The sequence below is a fragment of the Phaseolus vulgaris genome, chromosome 4 (genome assembly GCF_051622355.1).
Source record: "Phaseolus vulgaris cultivar YP4 chromosome 4, ASM5162235v1, whole genome shotgun sequence".
Classification (NCBI taxonomy): domain Eukaryota; kingdom Viridiplantae; phylum Streptophyta; class Magnoliopsida; order Fabales; family Fabaceae; genus Phaseolus; species Phaseolus vulgaris.
The window spans coordinates 6,411,012-6,434,898 of NC_143501.1; the positions used below are offsets into that span (position 1 = coordinate 6,411,012).

Below are 23,887 nucleotides of genomic sequence, written 5' to 3' on the forward strand. Positions count from 1 at the left end.
ATGATCAAGATTTTCAGAAGATGGATTAAGGTTAAGGAAGTGTTTATCTCAAGAAGGCTTAACAAATGGGGGAGAAGATTTGGGTTCATTAGATTCTTTGAAATGAGGAATGTGGGGAGGCTAGAGAGGGATTTAGATCAGATATACATTGGTAATAAGAAGCTACACGTAAACATTTCGAGATACATGAGGAGTGAGGTGGAACCTAAAAGGGTGGCGAGCGAAAAAACAGGGTAAAGCATATGGAGAAGGTAAGGATCCCCAGAAAGTTGCAAGAGGAGACTCGTGTCTTCCATGATTAGAAGAGAACAAAGGAGGTTTGGAAGGTGAAGACAGTGAGAAAATCTTTTGTAGACGTTGTCAAAGAGGATTCACAAAGGAGGTGGAAGGGGCTAATCATTAAAACAAAACAACAGGTTTTACCTTGGATGGAGTACATCGTGATTGGGCAGTTTAGAGACGAGTTGGACTTTGAACAGCTGGGTGACGAATATGTGAAAGGAGGCATGAGCATGGTTAGAGTGAGGGTATATGGGGGATAATCTTGTCCTCCTTACTCTGCGAGAAGGGGTAAACATGGAGGAGCTGATTAAACTCAATAAGGAATGGTTTGAGACTGTTTTTCAGAACATCCACCCATGGTCGACGGAGCACGTTGCAGGCCACAAAGTTGTGTGGGTGAGATGCTATGGGCTACCACTAACGTTTTGGAATAAGGACTGCTTTTTGAAAGTGGTAGGAGAGGTAGCGACCCTAGTATCCATAGATGAATCAACAATGATGTGGGAAAACCTGGAGTATGCGATACTCCAAGTTCGCCTATTTAAAAATTGTAATGCTAAAATGGCTAAGAGTATGAGGATTAACGATCAAATGTTGAGTATTTACATTGAAGAAGAATACCCTACAAGATTTGGAGGTCAGTGTATGTGTCACTGAAATTTCTACAACACCTCTGATAGCGTCTCTTCCTCTGACACCTATGTAGAGGAAACTGCATTATCGGTGTCTATCAGTGAGGTGGAGGCCACGTGTGGAGGAGAGGTTTGTCGTGTAGAGGAGGAGATGGAGAGTGGAGAGGCTTTGAAAGCGAATAGGACAAAAGTTCCCTTTTTTAAGGTAACTGCTTTGAAAAGAGTTTATGTACAAAGAAAAGAATCCCTGTTATTCACCAAAGAGGAAACTAAGGGCAGGGCCAAAAGGAGTCTACGGAGGCTGCTCTGACTAATCAGGATGAAAAAGCATGTTCCTTTTCACAAAATTACCATTATGTGCATGTTGAGTTGGCTAAGTTGGTGGTGAGTATAGAATGTAGGGGTTCTGAGAGAGAGCCCAACGTGTCTTTAGGCCAGGAGTGAGAGCAGGAGACCCATCTTTGTACCGGGGGAGTCTCTGGAAAGAGCCAACTGCAAGAGATTGTTGCGCTCTCTATTGGAAGGAAGAAAGAAACAAATGAGGACAACAATGGCAGTCATGCAGGAGGCTCGGAGTCACCTAATTGCAAGGTTGAAGGATGCGGAGATGGCAATCGATTGAATCACCCCAATCACAACCAAATAATAGGGATCTTAGTGGAAATAAGGAATCAAATATGGTTGAAATCGCAAGACCCGCTAGTAGCAAAGGAAGGAGAAGCGGGAACTTCGTGTAATACACCCCCACAGCGGTGCAAGATGAAAGGGCTGAGTGAGTTGGGGGAGCCAAGCACCCACCCAAGGTGGTCTGTCAAATTGAGTGAGAGATCGTCTCAGGCGAGGAACGACCTGCTGCCCAGTGAAGGCTTGCCGACAACATCCATTTCTGATGGGGACATTAACAATTGTAACGCTCGTGTATGCATTCCTGGAACGAGGGAGGTGTTGAACAAGATGCTTTGATGTCTTCAAATCCAAGTGGAAAGCTTGAAGATCTTGTTGTTGTTGTTGTGTGTGTGTGTTTAGTTGTTTGAAACTTGTTAATTCACTCCTTAAGATGATCCAAACTCAATTGAATCTTTAACATTTTGAAAAGATGGGTTTTCTAAAAGGTAGTGAAATTTCAACAGGTTGAAATTTCGAAATAATAGGTTGACACTTAGTGGATTTTAAATGCTGTCAAACAAAAATCAATCGGTTATTTCGAAAAATCAACTGATTGTTTTGTTGAAAGCCTTAACAAAATTATGTTCAGTGGTTTTTCTGTTTTAAATGATTCCAACAGCTTTTGGGCTTTTGTTGTAACTGTTTTAACCACTTGATTTAAAGAAAAAAAATGTGGTTTTATGCCCCTATGCATTAACTAAGTAAGAGAGATCAATCAAAAATAATTTTCAAGTTTTCAAAGAGCTTTTGAATCATCTCAATGGTGGAATAGGATTGGGTCTTGTTTTCTTATCTTTGATCTTGAGATTTACCTAGGTGTATTCTATTCCCTTCCTTATTAATAATTGTATTTTTGTATTGGTGTTTCCAAGAAGTGTTGTGTGTTCTTGAAGGGATCAAGATCAACATTCTTGGTGTGGTTTTTGCCAAGGAGTGGTGTGTGTTCTTGAGGGGTTCAAGATCATCACTCTTGGTGTGTGTAGTTTGTAATCTAGGGTTGATTCCATAGTGAATTCTCAGTGGTTTCGGAGGACTGGATGTAGCTCAGGTGTTGAGTGAACCAGTATAAACATTCTGTGTGAATCTCTTTATCCTTACACTCCTTAAACTGCTTTAACTTTGCTTTTATAAACTGCTGATAAAAACAACCGGTTGTTTCGTAAAACAACATGCTGATTTTCTGCATCAAGCTTAAAAAAAGTTTTATATTTAGCTGGATTTCCATTGATTAATTCTTCATAGCCTTTCACTCTACATTTAGTACTTGCAAAAATATTTCAAAAACAATTCATCCCCCTCTTGTTTTAGCCCTATAATTCTAACAATTGACATAAAGAGCAAGGTTCTTCAAAGTCATTCAAGATTCGATCCTAAACCTTTTTTAAATGGCTGAAAAATTACCCTTTGGGGAGGGTGCTTCAATAAACAGACCACCTTTGTTTTGTGGACTGAATTATCAATTATGGAAGATTAGAATGAAAATCTTTGTTAAACCAATTGATAGAGGAATCTGGGATGCTATTGTAAATGGCCCTTTTGTTCCTAAAATTGAAAAAGATAATGTTTTCATTGAGAAACATTGGTCCCAATGGACTGGGAGTGAAACTAAAAAGGCTCAATATGATTGCATTGCTAAAAATATCATCTGTTCTGCCTTAAATTCCAATGAGTTTTTCAGGGTCTCAAAATGTGTTTTTGCAAAGGAGATGTGGGATATCCTTGAAGTTATCCATGAAAGTACAATTGATGTGAAGAAAAACAAGGATAAAAACTAGCCATCAAACAGGTACAATAACAAGAATGTTAATGAATTTAATTCTACAAACTGCACTTGTTTTGGATGTGGTAAACAGGGACACATCAAGGCTGAATGTCCAAGCAATGTGAGCAAAGAGAAAGGGGGTTACAAGAAGTATAAGAAGAAAGACAAATCAATAAGAGCATACAATGATGATTTATCTTCAATTTCTTCATCATAGGATGATGAGGAAGCCAATCTTTGTTTCATGGTAAAGGAAAAATCTTAATCAAGCAGTGTAAGTTCAAACTCTTCCATTAATGTTGAAAATTATAGCCAACATCTTTAGGCCTTCAAAGAGACTCGTGAAGAAGCTAATAGGTTCAGTTACCGTCAAAGTTTTCGAAAAGAGAAGAAATTCCCCTTGTTGAGTGTCTTTGTGCTACGTTATTTGCGAAGACGTTGAACCCTAAGAAGGGGAGGATTGTGTCTAGATTGCGGCGGAGTGAGCGGAGTGCGGCGAAGTCGGAGGAGAACGTTTTGTTTTCAAAAAACCCACTTCAGTTACTGTCAAAGGTTTGGAAAAGAGAAGAAACTGCCCCTTGTTGAGTGTCTCTGTGCTACGTTATTCACAAAGACGTTGAACCCTAAGGCGAGGATTGTGTGTGGAATGCGGCGGAGTGAGCGGAGTGCGGCAGAGTCATAAAAGGTTTTCTTAAGGATGCGAAGAGGTTGCGACAAAACGCTGTGTAAGGTTTATTTTTTTTTTGTGTTTTTGTGGTCGTTCTTTGAATGCATTGGTGTTCTAGACGTTTTGGTTTTGAATGCATTGTTTAGGTTTAGGGTTTTATTTGGAAAATACATGGTTGTAACAGGACGTGATGAATGTGGGTCACTTTCTTAATAACGTGCCTTGTCGAAGTGGAGGAAATATATCCCAAGATCCTCAATAACTTTCTGCATACAAGCAAACCCAACATATTTAACATATATTCATCTATGTTTATACACTTACCACTGTAATAACATAAAAGAAGAACAAGTAGTTGAAACATGCTTGGGAAAGGGCTAGAGCTTCGTGTTTGGAACTGTTATATCCATGAATGACAACGATGTTGTGATAGTGGTGATAGAATTCAATGTGAATGTTAATGTCCTGAATTAGTGACGTTGTGAAATATAAGTGGTGATCCTTTTGTTTTGAAGTGGTGACCTATGAAGTACTTTTTGCAGTGTGATGTTGTCTTACAAGTGAATGTTTGCATGTTCTATTTGGGTGTTGTGAGGGCTTGATGACTTTTTACGGCAAGTGCACCGCGTTTGTCAAAAGTAATAATTGTCCCTAAGGACGGATATCGATCCCACCAGGAACAGTGAATTATCGAGTACAATAATCGCTAAATATAAAAACAGAACAATTAAAAGAGTTTTGAATTAATTGTGTTGGCACTGATCAATAAGAAAACAAACAAAGAATGAGTTGTTTCAATTGGAAAAATAAGGATTAGTTTCATCTCTCTCACTCTCAAGTATTTTGATTAGCATGTCAATATTAAGTTCTTGGATTGAAATTGATGCCCGTATAAAAATCATTTATATCGATTCCTCGCATATAAAATTCTTAAGAATGTCCCCTAACTATCGATCCCTCGCATAATTATAAGAACAACTTAGAACGAAGCTCAGACGTTTAATAGCAATTAACATTTTAAGTCTATTCCTAGCACTCAAATATGTTAAGTATTGTTGTTTAGGTCCGAACCCTAAAAATACCTCCCGGTCAGATTTAAGATTCTCAATTTGTCACGGAAAATTAAAAGTAAAACAACAATACCAATAATCAATCAAGAACTAAATATTAATATATAAAATATCACCTCAATACATAAGAGTTTGAGCAGATTACTCCCAATCCCAAAGGGTAGAATTAGCCACGCATACTTCTATCACCTTCCATTCTCCCAATTGGGTTACAATTCACTCTATGGTGTTTTCCTCTCAATCTGGCACACTAAGGTTGAGCCTCTAGCCCTCTATTTATCCTAGTTTTCTAGGGTTAGGCTAAATGATAAAACATAAAAAAGTCCAATCTTCATTTGTATCTTTTTCCATTCTGGGACCTTCTATCTTTATCTTTTTAGCTCAAATCATTCATCTTTAATCCAAATCTCCAATCTTCCTTAGAAATCTGCAATTAACACCAAATTTGGGAATAAAATACTCTTATTCAAATAAAGATAATAAAAAATGTAAAAAGGTATAAATTCATAAATTAGGGATTATTTTTTATGTAAATTAGCAATAAATCCTCATAAGTGTCTATATTTTAATATGAAATATTACTGAAATTAGACATTTATCACTCTCCCCAACTTAGAATCTTGCTTGTCCTCAAGCAAAGTAAATTAATATATTTGAATTTAAATATCAAACAGCTTAATTCACTAAACAACAGATCAAATTAGAAACTTATGATGCTTCCAAATTCAAATATAGAAAATTATAGACACAATCAACTTCGAAGATCAAATCAAAACAAACAAATGGCAATTCATCAAGGAATATCTTCTCATATGCTCACAGAGGTAAGTGTTTCTCTCTATTTTCACTAAATCATAACAAATCATAGTTGCTTTTCATTTCATCTTCAAATCACAAACATATTAGAAACATGAATCTTGAGGTCTTTTCCAGGGTTGTAATGAGGCTGGACTTCCAAAAAATATTGGTTTTTCTTAGATAACAAAAGACACATCTTAAAGAAGAAGAACATACCTACAATTCAATTATAGAGAACATATATGTTATCTAATTACCACTTTCTTTCGATATCACCTTTTTCCTCATTTTTTTTTTCATGATTTTCATGAAATTTTTCTATCTTTCTTTTCTATTTCTTTTTCTTCTTATGTTTCTGTTTCTTGTTTTTTTTCTTTTTTTTTCAATAATAGGAAAAAATTCTTCCTATTTTAAACTTTTTGAACTTTCACAATCAGAACCAACCATTCCCTTTTCTATATGTATTGCATCTATGTTCTCCTTCCTTAGACATGCTAAAGGGTAGGAAATTATATCAATAAAGGTTAAAGTGCAATATTAACAAAAAAATTCTTGGCCCAAAGGGGATAAAAAAAAATGGAATACTAATATAAAGGTTGGCTTTTTGGCCTTGGCTCCTACTTAACACAAACAAATACCTCAATCATCTTCATGCTCTTTTATGATGCAACAAAAATAAAAATTAAGCAACCACAACTGTCAATTCATCAGTAAAACTCTCAAAAACTGTTTCAGGTTCACATACTCACTTGGTTTAAATGGTCTCATTCCTTTTTGTCTTGTCATTATTTGTCCTAATCAATTATCCTGTTAAATTTTCATGTATCATAATTTTAACTACATTTAAATAAGAATTCACTCTAATTTTCTTTTCTAACCTGTGTCTAATTCATCTCACTATTTAATATTTAAACACAAATTCTTTTTTCCACAATTCAAAATTAATATTCTAGTTTTTTTTATTTGAGAAAAATAAACTAGAAAGCAAACAAATTAAAACTGGAAATTTATTCAAGAAAGAAAATTCAAAACCTAAAACTAACAAACTATAAAAAAACAACAAATTTATTCAAAATACAAAATAAGCAATTAAAACAAACTAAAAAAAAACAAATAAACAAAAAACAAAATAACCAAAAAATAAAATAAAATAAATAAAAACTAAACAGAAAATAAAATTTAAATAATTGAAAAGAAAAGAGAATTAGATAGATAGAACCATATTTTTGCTCAATCCTCTCTTCTTAAGAAGTCATCCAGCTTTTTGTTAAAATCTTTATCTATAGTCTTGCTTCATTTGCTGGATCTGCCCCCTTGACTAATAGAACCTGTCCTCAGGTCAAAATACATAACCTGCAAAATGATTAGGAGGCATACAAGATTTTTTTTATTTTTTTTTTTTTTGAAAAATAAAATAAACAAAGATAACAACATAAAACTAAAATGTGGACTGGGTTGTCTCCCAGTAAGCGCTCGTTTAACGTCATCTAGCTTGACGCCTGTTTATTTCAAGATGGACAACTCTCTTTGTTGCATCATTCTGTACACATTCTTCCCCTGCATTAAAATTTTTATGACCATAAAAAAGATTTAAAGTTACCTCCTCATCTTGAGTTCTAACTTGAAGTTCTCCTTTGTCGACATCAACTATGATTCTAGCAGTCTTCATAAAGGGTCTTCCAAGTATCAAGGGAACCTCCTCATCTTCTTTCATGTCCATCACAACAAAATCCACAGGGAATGTGAATTTATCCACCTTGACGAGAACATCTTCAACCACACCATATGGATACTTGGTTACTTGATCAGCTAACTTTAAAGTCATCTTGGTGGGTTTAATCTCCAAATCCCCTATTTTCTTCAGCATTGCCAAAGGAATTATATTTACGCTTGCTCCCAAATCCAATAAAGCATTGGCTACTAATAAAGCACCTATAGACACGGGGGTCCTTGAATTTTTGAGGCAAGCCTTTTTGAATAATGACATTGTATCCATCCTCCAGCTTTATATTTCTTTCTTCAATATAGCTCCTATTCTTTCGAAATCTTTCAAATGTTGAATCTTGCTTCAAATTTCCTGCAAAATAATTTTTAGGGAGCAATTTATCAAAGAATTTTCTTTCCTTATCTTTTTTTGAAGGAGAATGAGGATATGATAAATCTTTTTCAAGAACTCCTCTCTCCTTATTTTCACTTTTCCTCTTTATTTTTTCCTCCTCACTTCTCTCTTTCTCATCTCTCTTCCCCTTTGTCTCATCTTTTTCTTCTTTTTCAGCCACTACATTATCGCAATGCTATTTTGAATTGGTTTGGCTATTGACTGAAAACTGGCCATTTTGTTCCTCTGGAATTTGTGCAATTTGTTTGGTCAGTTGTCCCTTCTGGATCTTTATGCTCCTAATCATGGCCATGTTATTGTCCTGCGCTTTCACAATATTGTCCTGCGCGCTCACAATCTTTGTCAGAGCGTCTTCAACTTTATTCATTCTTTCAAGTATGGATGGATCCTCAACTTCAGGTAAATTGTTCTGATAAAAACAGTGACCATTAGGATGAACATCTCCACAAAAATCACACCTGATTGACTGACTTTGGCTTTGAGATGAATGAACAACATATAATTGTTGGGGCAATTTAGCCATTTGTGCAGTTAATTGCTCAATCTGCTGTGTCAGAATCTTATTTTTAGCCAAGAGTGCATCTTCTAACAACCCTTTATTATGAAGATCTTGTCCATCATGTTGGGCTTTATAATCAGTCGATGCCAATGCATCAATAATTATTGTCTCTTGTTCTACATCAAGGGCCATCATTGTGCCACCAGCTGCAGCATCTAGGAGCATCTTTATGTCAGATCTGAGACCATTCAGGAATATGCTCAGTTGAGCAATATCTTCAAACCCATGATTTGGGCATTTTCTCAATATCATCTTAAATCTTTCCCATGTATCACAGAAGACTTCATTTGCTCCTTGTCTGAACATAGAGATTTCAGACTTTGCTTTGATGTAGCGAGAAATTGGAAAAAATCTTTGCAAAAATTTTTCCTCTACATCCTTCCAGCTAGTGAGGCTCTGATTTGGAAGTGATTTGAGTCATTCCTTAGCCTTTCCTGCCAATGAAAAAGAAAACAAGCGCATATAAACATTTTCAAGATTACCTGATTGAAAACTCATTGTTCCTACCAATTCATAAAATGTATCCAAATGTGAATATGGATCCTCATGTTCCATTGCTGTAAATTGATAGGCACGGATGAGAGTGAGAAAATTGGGATTTATTTCCAAGGCCTTGGCAGTAGTAGGTATTGCAATAGTAGAAAAATGTCTTGGTCCTTGGTACATGACATAATCTCCAAGTGTCCTCTTAGGAGGTGGTGCTTGTTGTTCTGCCATGTTGCTTTCTTTCTAAAAGATATTAGTGGAGAAAAAAAAAAACAGAGTACTTTTTTTTCTTAAAAAATAAAATAAAATAAAATAAATTAAAAAAAACTTGAAATAAAAAAAAAATACGTTAAGAGAAAAATAACAAAAATATTCAAAAAAAAATATAGATAAAATAAAAACTAAAACTAGTAATAAAATATAATTAAAACAAATAAATAACAGTTACGTAAATCTAAATAAAACTACCTAATAAAACTACGTAAACTAATCCTAAAATAAAATATAATAAAACAAAACAAAATCAAAACAGAATAAAATAAAAATAAACTAAAATAAATAATGTAAAGAAAAGAAAAGAAAATAATATAAAAACAATAACTTTTTTTCTTCTTAAAAACAGCAAATCTATACTAAAATCAAATCAAATCTAATTTTAATAAAATAAACAAAATCAAAAGAAATCAAAATAAAATAAAATATTTACAATATTTAGGAAATTATACTCAACAATTCAAATCTGTTCCCCGGCAACGGCGCCAAAAACTTGATGACTTTTTACAGCAAGTGCACCGCGTTTGTCAAAAGTAATAATTGTCCCTAAGGACGGATATCGATCCCACCAGGAACAGTGAATTATCGAGTACAATAATCGCTAAATATAAAAACAGAACAATTAAAAGAGTTTTGAATTAATTGTGTTGGCACTGATCAATAAGAAAACAAACAAAGAATTAGTTGTTTCAATTGGAAAAATAAGGATTAGTTTCATCTCTCTCACTCTCAAGTATTTTGATTAGCATGTCAATATTAAGTTCTTGGATTGAAATTGATGCCCGTATAAAAATCATTTATATCGATTCCTCGCATATAAAATTCTTAAGAATGTCCCCTAACTATCGATCCCTCGCATAATTATAAGAACAACTTAGAACGAAGCTCAGACGTTTAATAGCAATTAACATTTTAAGTCTATTCCTAGCACTCAAATATGTTAAGTATTGTTGTTTAGGTCCGAACCCTAAAAATACCTCCCGGTCAGATTTAAGATTCTCAATTTGTCACGGAAAATTAAAAGTAAAACAACAATACCAATAATCAATCAAGAACTAAATATTAATATATAAAATATCACCTCAATACATAAGAGTTTGAGCAGATTACTCCCAATCCCAAAGGGTAGAATTAGCCACGCATACTTCTATCACCTTCCATTCTCCCAATTGGGTTACAATTCACTCTATGGTGTTTTCCTCTCAATCTAGCACACTAAGGTTGAGCCTCTAGCCCTCTATTTATCCTAGTTTTCTAGGGTTAGGCTAAATGATAAAACATAAAAAAGCCCAATCTTCATTTGTATCTTTTTCCATTCTGGGACCTTCTATCTTTATCTTTTTAGCTCAAATCATTCATCTTTAATCCAAATCTCCAATCTTCCTTAGAAATCTGCAATTAACACCAAATTTGGGAATAAAATACTCTTATTCAAATAAAGATAATAAAAAATGTAAAAAGGTATAAATTCATAAATTAGGGATTATTTTTTATGTAAATTAGCAATAAATCCTCATAAGTGTCTATATTTTAATATGAAATATTACTGAAATTAGACACTTATCAGGGCTGAAAAGAGAGTCCAGTGAGATTTTCTTTCCTTGATGTTTAGACTGCTTTATTGGTGGTTTATTTGCTTTCCTTGATGTTTAGACTGCTTTATTGGTGGTTTATTTGCTTTCCTTGATGTTTAGACTGCTTTGGTTGTTGAGTTTTATGGAGTTATACATGCTATTGAACAAGCTCAAAAGATGAGTGTTAATACTTTATGGCTTGAATGTGATTTTTCCTTGGTTTGTGTTGCATTTACTGTTAGGACTAATATTCCTTGGATGCTTTGTAATAGATGGAACACTTGTCTTAACTACTGTGGGAAAATCAGGTTTAGGGTTTCTTATATTTTTCGTGAAGGAAATGTATGTCCTGATAAGTTTGCTAACTTAGACTTTATTCATAGAGAGTATTTTCATTGGTATAATAGACTTCCATCTAGTCTTTTTTTAGAGTTCTTTATTAATAGGTATAGATTACCTATTTACTGGACCAGAGCGCTCAGAGCTCAGCGCTCAGAGGTTGGTCCTCAGCATTTTCCGTAGGTAGGTCAGCTCGGCACTTGGTCAAGTTCGTGGGACATGTGATTGGGCCCCAAATGTATGTGTTAGTTCCTTTTTCGTATAAACCCTTGTGCATAAGGCCCAAACGGCTAGCGAGGGATAATTTTGGACTTTATGGTGTACTTAGTGTGCATGAGGTCTAGCTTAAGTAAGTGTTTCCTTTCAAACCTAAGCACATATGTGCTAGGGCACGTAGAGGTTAGGTTGCAGGCATTCAAAGGATAGCGTAGCGTCACGCTGAGGGTGGCTACGTAAAACAGATTGGACCCTTGATGTTGGTACATGAGTTAGTACCCTGGTGGTTATTCTGTTATGATTTTATGCACTCCATAAAGGAAAGATCCCATTTAGTTGCGGCACCGAGAGAGTGTGCTTCTGAACAGAATATCTTCATGTTGAGTATGCTTTCAATTGAGATTATATTCTCGGGAAGGAAAGTTGTTACAAGGGGTAAACTATAAAAGGGACTTGAGATCCCAGGTTAAATGTACGTTGTTTCTAAGACGGAAACTAGTTACTTCTTGTTTCTTATAAAGCCCTGTACTGACTTGATTGTCGGAGTGCAATCAACAGGTTAGGCCCCCTCTGTCTCAACGGAGTCGCGTTCCAACGTAAAAAAGGGAAGAGCAGATTTCAACAAAGATAGACGAAGTCAGAGCTTGTGATCAGAGTCAACTGGCAAGAACACCTATGTACCATTTTTGTTAATATATGGATTTTGATCTTTTTCCTCATATTTTCTTTTATTTCCTTTCTTTATTCATGTAATAATATATTTTCATATGATGGCAGATGATTGTTGTTACTTGAGTTGTCAGCCTACTGAGATGTCAAGTTTCATAATGATATCTAACATGAAAACTTTAAAATAAAATAAAAACAAAAAAAAACATAATTTATTAATTAAAAAAATATTATGTAACCACCTTCTAATCATTTCTCTCCTTCTTAAAACACATTCTTTCTCACACACACTCGTATACATTTCACTTCTTCGTAAAATCCACTTTATTTGAATGTTATTGAAATCTAAATAGTACTTTTAAAACTAAAACAAAATGATAATTATTTGGATAATAATTTCTTTTTATATTTTATTGTTAATAAAAAGTGGTGCCTAACTTGGTGTGGGGAGAGGTCTTGGTCCTCCAAATCTTTATATATATATATATATATATATATATAACAATAATTTTTTTTAATTTTAATTTATAGGTGATAGTTATACCACAACCTTTTTTTTTATTTAAGAACATAATAATCCAAATGTTGTGTTTCAATTTAAACATGGTCCATTTATGCTATGGGATAATTGATGCCACATGGAACAATTTCCTCTCTCATCAATTGTTGTAGGAATCAAACTTTTCGATTATGACTTCACTCACTTAATCTACCTCATATAACAATTGATGTAACTTACAACTATTTCTCCCTCAACAATTATCATCCCACATTTTATTTTATTCCCTATTTCAACTTACATAAATAGGAGATGTAAATCTCCATTTTTGCAAGAGTAACATTGGATACATTCTAAAACAAATGTTGTGTGTCAACATTCAATTTTGTTTGGATAAATAAAAATTTTGTTAAAAATATGTGTTCAATTGATTTAGAAAAAAATAAAAAAAATGGTATTTTTAATTAAAAAATAAAAAAGTAAAAATCATAAATTTAAAAAATAATAAAGCTTAAAAAAGAAAATAATAACAAAAAACTAAAATTAAATAATAATAATAAATCTGAATCCTTAAAATTATTTTTAAAAAATATTACAAATCTAAAAAGTAGCATTATTTTCTTTTTATTAAAATTTCAAATGTTTAAAAATATATTTTAGTATTCATTTTTTTAAAAAAAATATTAAAAAAGATGAAAACAACCCATTTTTCCTTAAACCTAAAAAAAAAGGATAAAAAAAATCAAAATAAAATCAAAACAATTTTCTCTAACAACTTCTCTCTCCTTCTCACATTTATCCAATTTTCTTCCCTTACTCACCAACAAACAAACAAGACAAAAAGATATCACCAACAAACAAACAAGACAAAAAGATATCACCAACAAACAAACAAGACAAAAAGATAGATATGTCACTACAAGAAAAAATAATTTTAACGGGTTATTTTTACATTATACAGGGTTAAAACCTCTATTAAGTCATTTATCCAGAGTTGCATTTTCTCCCGCTAAATCAACCTTGGAGAACGTGTTCCCTGGGGTTTTTTTAAACCTCAAGAAAAGTCTTTCAAAATTTCTGTTAAATACTATGGGTTTAAGAACCTCTGTAAAATATCATGAGTTTCAAAACCTCCGTAAAATACCATAGGTTTAAGAACCTCAAAAAAATTCCATGAGTTTCAAAATTTCCATAAAATGACTTGTCATTTGAAATAACATTCAATCTCATTTTCCACCATCTTTAACGGTCATCCTGACTTCTCTCTTCCACCATAGAGACATTTCTCTTCGACATAGGCTCAATGGCTATCGACGACAGTCCTAACAAAGAATCACAATTTAGCCACATTATATCTAAGGAGAAGAAACATTAAATAAGGCACTATCTTCTTCTTACTCCAATGTTGTTTATTCCATCAAGTTATTGCTCCAACTTGGGTCACTAGTCAATGTTACCTAACTCGACAACAACTAGTATTATCACTGTGTTATATATCCTAAATAATTGCATTATCTATCAAATGTGAGGTTCAAAGTATTGTGTGTTCTTGACTAAAGATTACAAAAACATATTGCAAAGAGAAATTAACTTTATTACTTCTCATTTTCACGGTGAATTAATTATTAGATACATTTTAAAATAAAGGTCTTAATTCAAAATATTTCAAAATTATAAAAATTAAATATTAACAATTATAACTAAAACTAAAAGTGCACATTAAATATATCTACAAAATAAGTGAAGTTTTTTTTAAGTTTTTTTTAAGTTATATACTAAAAGTTTTTTTTTAATAACTTTTGGAACTTAATGAAAGTTTGGAACTTGATGAAAGTTAAAAATTTTGTTAAAACTTATTTTTCGTATAGTGTGTGCAGCACACGCTTAGAACCAGCCCCCAAGAGTAGCACCATCCAACGGAGAACAACATTTCTATGAAAACAGAATATAGCAGAAGAGAAAAAAAAAAACTGTGCAGAACCAGAACATCAACAAGGAACAAAACAACAGAACCACAATACCAGATGTTACACAGCAGACAAAAAGTATTGCACATATTCATGCCACCACAGAGAAATTCATAGTACATTAATTGATCCAAGCCCAGTTCTTAACTTTTGTCACTGTAAAATTCTCAACCAGATCAACCACTGATTTGTTAAAAATGACGTAGTTTTTATGTTTCTATATCCCAAGTAATCGCCATCCACATGCACATAGAACACATCCTACACCCACCTGCACACCCTTGAGTATAAGGTTATCCGATGTGCTTTTGTTTTCCAAAAAGACTCAAAGCTAAATTGTTGCAGTTGTATAACCTGAGGTTCATGCCATTGATCTGTCCAAAAGTAGATTTTATCCCCTTTCCCAACATCTACTTCCTCCAAGAATCATATTTTGATTGATTCTCCCCTTAATGAAACGTGTTTTATCTATAGTATTGAGATTTAACAATCAAAATCTTGTTTAGGTTTGAAAGATGGTAACATTTTTCACGTGCAGATCTTAGTTAGGTTCCTTGGAAAAATAAAGCTGCGAACCCACAAACTATATCATTACAAAGCAAAATTAAACAGAAACAGTAATAAAGCAAAGTTCCTACAAGCATTCAGCAAACGTTGTTTTCGCATGCCAAACTTTTCCACTTGAATGCTAACTGCGAAAGGGTTTTTGTAGAAGATCCATGTTCTTTGAGAGTGTTAGCAGCAGCTTCTTTTAATGCCTTCATTCTCTTGCGCATTTCCCCTCCTTCTTTCTCTTCCATTACACACCTTATCATCTCAACAACTTCTACCCTTTCCACCAACCCTTTTTCACTCTCTCTTGGCCTCACTCCCACTTTCAGACCCTCACTCACCACAACAGCATTCATCCTTTGCTCCGCAAACAGTGGCCATGTGATGAGTGGCACACCATGCACCACACTCTCTAGGGTTGAATTCCACCCACAGTGAGACAAAAACCCACCAACTGAACCATGTCCAAGGATTTCAATCTGGGATGCCCATGATGGAACAACCATACCTCGCTCTTTGGTCCTCTCCAAGAACCCACTTGGCAAGAACTCTAAGGGGTCTACATGCTTTTGTTCACCAAGATAAGCAGCATCGACAGCATCATTTGGAGCTCTCACAACCCACAAGAACTTGTGGTTACTCAATTCCAAACCATATGCAAGCTCATTCATTTGCTCTTGTGAGAGCGTTCCACCACTCCCAAAAGAAACATACAAAACCGAACAATCTTGCTGCTTGTCCAACCATGTCAGACACTCCAACCCAGTTGTGTAATATGTCACGTCATTGTCATGTCTGCAGCGTCAAATGTGTGTTAATGTAAGAAGGTGTCAATATATGAGGACTCTTTCATTAAGTAACATATTTATTATATAAATTTAGTTTGATAAAAATAAAAATAATATAAAAATAAGTAATGTTGTTATTTGATAAACATATCATATTTGAATTAGGGACTAAAAATATGTGAGGATTTAAGAAAAAAATGTGAATAAAGTGTAAGTGTTTCGATTGAGGTTGAGGTATGTTAGAATAAATATGTGAGGAAAGTATTTGAGTGTTCTAATGGTTGTAAGAGGATTTTATTTAGGGTAATGATACATTGAAAACTCATATTTTTTATACAACTATATTACAATCCTTCATACTATTATTTTAATATTTTTTCATATCATTTAATTACAAATTTACCCTTTATTATATATATTTATATCTAAATCAAGAGTTGTATACAACTCTTAGGGTTGTCAAAGTATCATTTTCCTTTTATTTATTTTTAATAGTGTAAATTGTAAGATTAGAAATTTATCCTTGTGTATAAAAAAATAAAAAAAATTGTACACATTTTAGTTAATTAAAATAATGTAAAATTTCAATTAAAAATAAAAAAATAAAAAAATGTAAAATTAAAATAAATAAATAAATAAAATATAAATATATTATTTTTTATTTTATTAATTCAAATTAATTTTTTAGTTAAATTAATGTATTTAGATAATTTTAATATTATTTAGGATGATTTAATTTATATTATATTATGTTATATATATATAATTAATATTAGTCATGATTTTTATTCTTATTATTATAAAAAATAATATATTTTATACATAGTAAATGGGTATTTAAAATATAGGATGAACATTAAGTAGTCATTTATTGAAAGAAAAAGTATATAAAGTCATTACATTTAATCTGGAAAGAGATAAAGACATGTTAATTTCTTCGTAATTTTGAAATTATGACAAAATTAAGAACATACTAATGTTAATTAGAAAAAGAAAACACATCTCAACTAAGAACATTTGAATCCTTCTTGTGGAGACATTCAAACGTTTTTTCAAAAGACATATTTTATTCCTTTGTCTAACAATAATTGCATATCTTTCACCGCCAAAGTCTTCAATGCACAATTTGAACAAATTACATCCTAGAACCATGCCACTTCTAATCTATTTTGAAGAAAAGAATAAAATTAAACAATGAATAACTTTAAAATAACATTCTTAAGTTTGCATCAAACTTAGTTGAATAAATTTTACCTTGTACTTAGGACAACCCCAAAATCGTTTTTCGACATTTTTTTCAGTTGTTGTTCTCAAAACAGAAAAATCTCCACAACCACAAATAGGTGCAACAAAGGCACTCGTGCTCCCACCAACATGAATAAAAGTACAACGTTTTTGCACACCACTACCGGTACAATTAGACGGTGATAAGGTGTGATACACACACCTTGAAGGCCACTAAAGCAATGCTATCAATTCTCCCAATTATGCAATAAAGATAATGGAGTCTAAATTTGATTTATGCATAATATAAATTAAATGTTACAAAAGTTGCATTCAAAGCAATATCATTCTCTAAATGAGTACCATGAAAACCTGAATATTAATTAACAATTTATCAATGTTCAACATGAAAAATAAAAATTACAATAACAATAACATAATGATAATACAATCATTGACGTTGATGACGTTCAATCTCATTTATTCAATCAATTTACTCCATGTAATGTTTAATTTTTCATCTAGAACCATGATTACGGGTAAGTGTCAATACAACATTATGAATACGATTACCGTTTCAGTGTAAAGTTACACCAGTACGGTTACCCTGAAAACTAATTATAATAACTCATAAAAAATTAAATATATATTTATAATGTAAATGACTATATAATTTCAATACTCTAATATAAAAAGTGATATCAAATTAAAATTTTCAATATTAAAATTGGGAATAAATAGTTTTATTAATGTCATAACTCCAAAATATATTATTAAATTCTAATTTTTCAAATTAGAGTTGAGTCATAGCTTAATCAACAATTAAAATCAATAAATGTCTAACTTTTTGCATGAAATTTCACTAAATAATGACATTTATCAGTATGTCCATCGTACATCTTTTTAAGAGTGATGTAACCGAGAGTTCACAAGTTCTTGGTAAAGTAAAGGATTTGGAAGCTTAGGTCCAAAACATTTCCCAAGAGAAGTCTGCAACTAATGACTTTTCTACGGCAAGTGCACCGCATTGTCAGAAGTAATAATTTGTCCCTAAGGATGGATATCGAACCCACAAGAAACAATTGAATAATCAAGTAAAATATATTGCAATGATTAATAAGAAAACAAGTCAAAGAGTTTGTTGCTTCATTTGAGAAAATAAGGATTGAGGTTCATCTTTCTCACTCTTTTATATTTTGATTAGCATGATAATATTGTGTCCTTTGATTGACATTGATGTCCGTATAAAAGTTATATATATCGATTTATCGCATATAAAATTATTAAGATGCTTTCTAAATATTGATTCCTCACATATTTATAAAAACTTCTCATCAGTAAGATCAAATGTTGATAACAGTTAACATTTCAAATCTATTCCTAGCATTAAAATGTGTTAAGCATTATCATTTGGGTCAGAAACTTATAAGTACTTTCCAAACAAATCTAAATTTCGAGATCATGGCGAACAAGCATTACTAACAAAATGATAATACCAATCGTCAATCAAGAACATAATATTATGTTTAGATATCACCTCAATACATAAGAATTTTAATAGATTACTCTCAATCACAAAGGGTAAAATTAGTCACACATGTTGGTTGTTACAAACACAGAGAGCAAGAAAAGAAGATTTTGGATGTTTCTCCTTGACGGTTACCTCCTCTAGGGTTTCTCACACCTCCTAATTTCCCAACTGGATTACAATTTACTCAATGGTGTTTTCCTCTCAATCTTTTGTGTATACGGTTGTGTCTCAAGCCTCCTATGTAACCTAATTGGCTTGGGTTAAGTGACTTCTTTCCTGGGCGTTATTGGGCTTGCTTGGGTGAGTTTCATGAAAAAAGACCTAACATCACTAGAGTAACCTCGCTTGGGCGAGCTTTGGTGAATGTTGGTGCGTTCCAACTTTCTCTTTTTAGCTTTGTATATTCTCATTTTGCTCAATCATCTCTATTCTTCCCTAAAATCCTGAAATCAACACAAATTTGGGAATAAATCGTTCTTATTCAAATTAAAATCACAACATATGTAAAAAAAGGTATAATTTCATAAACTATGGATTATTTTATGTTTATTTTATCAATTAATATTCACAAGTGTCTGTATTTTAATATAAAATATTACTGAAATCTAGGACTTATCAACAATTGAGGCAACTTTGCTAGCCAATAAGGAGGCCCTTGCCATTAAGCAAAAAGATACAAAAAAAAAAAATATGCAGGTTGAGATGGACTTACTAAAGATGGAGTTGGAAGCCATGAGAAAGGTGAAGAAGGAGGCTGAGGAGACCGTCAGGTGGATTTAAAGGGTACTTCAACAATCACAGTGTCGCAATTGGAATCGTGACAGGTGGACGACGAACCAAAATGATTTTGAAAATACAGAGAATGAAGTTGTTATCATAGTTTATTGTAGAAAACTACAAAAAAAATGGAAAGTTAGTCTGCGAACTAGATTTGGAGTCCGGGAATTGGTTACGTGTAGGGAAGGTATTAACACTCGTATTGTCCGAAGATAGTGTCTTTAATTAAATTTGCAAAATGAGTGTGGTTTTTTAAGAATGATTGTTTTTCCCCAGAAAGAGAAAAAAAAAATTGTTTAAAAATAAAGAAAAAAAATCATTTTTTTTATTTAGACCCGACAAGGATTGTCCTTGGCCCTACGTAGTTCTGTTTGTAACAAAAATTAGGATTTACATAGTTCTAAAGGTTTTAATCTATTTGGATTTTTCCTGGTGTGAGGTGGACTTTTGCAAAAGTGAATAAAAGTAAAATGGAATTTTGAGAAAAGTAATCCCAATAAAAATTGACCTCGTTCCTACATATTTCTATTAAAAACAGAAAATCATGGATTACGTAGTTCTAACAATAAGAATTGGGCTTTTTTTCTTAGAAAAAAAATTGTTTGTTTGTTGATTTTTTAATTTTGAATTTTTTCTATTTTTTGGATTTTATGTTTTTATTATTTATTATATTTTTATCAAAAAAAATAGTATTGAGTAAAATGTGATGCGTACGATCATACAATTACTCAAATACTTATTTCAGGAAAAAGTAAAATATTTATTATATTTTTTTTAGGAAACTATAAGCTACTGGTGTATAAAATAAAAAAGAGTGACAAATACCAAAAGTATTGGGCCAACTAAATGGACCCAGGCTTATTTACGTAAGAGTGGTTTGGATATTAAAAGTGTTGTTGGCGAATAGCTAAATGTTGGGCAGTAGAATGAGTCCAAGCTTTTGAAAGCGTGGTGCAGATATAAGAAGCGTGGTACATATAATAAAAGTTATGTACACTAAAAAAAATTATTAAATATAAATTAGTTTAAGAGAAAAAAAATTAATTACTATGTTTACTAAATTAGAAATCATTTTATAAACTAAAAAAAATATTAGTTTTTAAACTAAAAAATATTGATTTTTAAAATAGTTTTTATTATTAATAAAAATTTATAAAATATTTTTTTAATTGTTTTATTATGATAATTTCGGAAGTATCATATTCGATGTAGGTACAATAAATATGTTGTTCCATTAAAAATGTATGATCTTTTATTTATATAATACTTCAACGTGGCTTTGGGTCGACAATCTCGGAAAACAACTCAAGCATCAACTTATCATTGGCCTTCGAACTAATGTGGTGCTCTTCTATATCAAACACATCTTCACGAACTTCCTCTTCGCTTTCGTCGGCACTCTCTTGCAGTTTCAATGCAGACTCCAGCATCAAAACGACATCGTTCATGGACGGCCTCTGAATCCCTTCTTGTGACAAACAACTGATTCCAATCTCGCAAATCATGGCGAAACACTGTGGAGCGATCTTCCCCTTTAATATTGGATCCACAATCTCCGCCACTGTCCCGTTTTGGTAGCAGTATCTGGCCCAACTAGCTAGTGACACCTGTTCGGTTTCTTCCGTATGGATAAGAGGAGAACGAGCAGAGTACCTCAAACAACACCACTCCAAAAGAATACACGTCAGACTTCTCCGTCAGCCGCTGCCGAATAAAATACTCCGGATCCAAATACCCAAAGCTGCCTTTCACGGCGGTGCTCACATGGGCCTTCGACATCTCATTCGGCCCTATTTTTGATAACCCGAAGTCCGAAACTTTCGCCACCCACTTCTCATTCAACAAGATGTTCGTCGTTTTCACGTCCCGATGGATGATCACGTGCTTCGCACCACTGTGAAGATAGCGTAGACCGCGCGCGGCGCCAATGCAAATCTTCAAGCGCTGCTTCCACGAGAGAGAGGGATTGTCGGTGCCGTAGAGATGGTCGCGGAGGTTTCCACGTCCCATGAAGTCGTAAACGAGGATCATCTCTTTGTTATCGCAGCAGTAACCGATGAGTGAGACCAGATGGCGATGGCGGAGCTGCGAGAGCATTTGGATCTCGTTCACGAACTCGCAAGCCCCCTGCTGGGAACCCTGTCTAAGGCGCTTGATGGCGACCGGGATTGAACCGTTGTCGATGTAGCCCTTGTACACGTGGCCAAATCCCCCTTCGCCGACGATGAAGACGCTGTCGAAGTTTTTGGTGGCGGCTTTGATCTCGACGAGGGAAAACTGACGGCATTGATCAGACGGCAGAGAAAAATTGTAGTCGTTGGTTGACTTGGTCGTTGAGAACAACAGCGGAGTCCACTTGGAAGTGGTGGAGAACAGGACAAAGAAAACGACAAGCGAGATGAAAACGACACATGATACTACCCCCGCCGTGATACCAATCATCCGCCTTCTGTTATTAATCGGTCCGGGATAGGTCCGGCGAGGCTGTTAGACTGAACCGGGTCTGGATTGGGTCCGGCTAGGTTGTTTGATTGGTCTTCGCTGATTTTAAAGATCTCGAGACCGTTAAGGAAGGCGTCGCTATAAGTCGTATCCACACTGCTTTCGTAAGGGTGCATTTGAAGCGAGAGATTAAACCTTTTCTGATTACCATTCTTGGGAATCATAACGGCGTAGTTTCTGTGCACAGCTACACCTTTTTGTTTCTCACTCCATTTCAATACATCTGCACGATCTTCAGCCAACTGGTTATTTATGTAAATGAAGAATCGTCTGTCACCCATGTCATTGATAAGAGGATCAAGCTCGCAAAAGTGGAACCTGAGAACGTAAGTGAAGCCACAATCAACGGGGAACACCCAAGTCAGGTTGCTCATTTTGTTCAGAGTGCCGTTTGTGCCCTGGTTACGCGCTGTTCTGAACAGTTCCTTGGGTGCCAGGTAATCGGGACTGACGGTTATGCTCATCTTCCCATCCATGTCAGCTGGTAGATCATTATTCTGTTGATTTTCTTTAATAAAAAAAGCTTCTTCGTCAGCCCAATCCCTGAACAAACAGATGTCGTTTTGTGGAGGGATTTGTTGACCTCCAGAGTTGATTCTATACTCAGTCTGGAGCGCAGAGCTGGTTTCAACGCTGTAGAGCGTGGTGGTTCCGACTTGCGTGAAGCCTATCTCATTTGGTGGGGTGTAATATAAATCGGTTGGCATGGAAAGCACCTCGATTCCATTGATGAAAGCGTAGGAGTTTGGATGGGAGGGAGTGAAGGTGAGGATAAGCCTCTCACCGTCGTTGACGTTGACCACATATTCTCGGAAGATAGTCTTAGTGGCTTGAGCGTCAGCAGCTTGAGCGTCGGCGGCTTGAGCGTCGGCGTGAAGAGAGGCGTTGAAAGCGTTGAGGAGAGTGAATTGGTTGGATTGAACGGTGAAAGATGCGTGGCTGCGGGAAAAAGAAGGGTAATCGGCAGGGTAGAAGAAGAGGCGAAGGAATTTGGGGCCTGGGGAGACGGGGAAGGAGTAGTTGAATTGGGAACGGGACAATCGTGCAGTGGAGTAGGGGATTTCATTGATGGAAAAAGACTGTGTTGTTGCCTTCTCTGAAACGGTGCCGTCTTGGGAAGATAAGTACTCTTCGTCGCCGGTCCACCTTCTTTGACCGTCGGAGGAATTCCCGGTGGTGCCGCAACTGATGGTGAAAATATCCTCTGGGAAATAATTGGCTTGGAGGTGTGTGGAGAAGTGTAGAAGGAGGAAGAAGAGTGTTAAGGAGGTGGTGAAGGTGATAGTCATGGTTTGTGTTTGTGGTGAGAGGGAACAGAAGAAGAAGTGAATGAAGTCGCGGATAGAATTGCATGGAAAGCGAGGAGAAAAAACATGCAGCGTTTTTTGTTAGCGAAAGACCTCTCTGCCTGTCTATTCAGTTGACGGTTTCTACCAAAAATCAAAGTGCAAAAGCAAAACCGAACAAAACCTGTTAATGTTTTATTGGAGACTTAAAACAAAGTTAAAGAACTGAGAGGGCAAAGGAAAAAGTTTCTTTAATAACACCTAGAGAAGTGAAAAATATATATTTGAGAAACACTTATATTAATATAATAATATTTTTAGTTAAAAATAAAATAAAAATCAATAAAATATTAATTTATTGAGATATTAAATTTATGTTTTTACTGTTGACAGTCTCAACATTATCAGCCTTCAAGGGCAAAATATACACATAACCATTAATTTTATAAAAAAAAAAATCATTAAATTTAATTACATTTTACCACTCTTATAAAATTAAAATTTTGAATACCGATAAAATGAATGATATAAATTGTAAGATGGTAAATTTATAATATTATTCTCAGTCGAATTTGGGCTACTTATACTTCACAAACATGACTGGTTTTAGTAACCTAAATATTATCCTCCATTGAATGTAAATTAGTGT

The 23,887-nt window shown here is 34.0% G+C and overlaps 3 pseudogenes; 1 reads left to right on the plus strand and 2 right to left on the minus strand.

Moving 5' to 3' along the window:
- Positions 1-8,775: 8,775 nt before the first annotated feature.
- LOC137838933 (small nucleolar RNA R71) lies at positions 8,776-8,881 on the plus strand (annotated as a pseudogene).
- A 6,256-nt stretch (positions 8,882-15,137) lies between these two features.
- LOC137836832 (UDP-glycosyltransferase 72B1 pseudogene) lies at positions 15,138-17,210 on the minus strand (annotated as a pseudogene).
- A 3,454-nt stretch (positions 17,211-20,664) lies between these two features.
- LOC137837012 (receptor-like protein kinase FERONIA pseudogene) lies at positions 20,665-23,279 on the minus strand (annotated as a pseudogene).
- Positions 23,280-23,887: the final 608 nt, after the last annotated feature.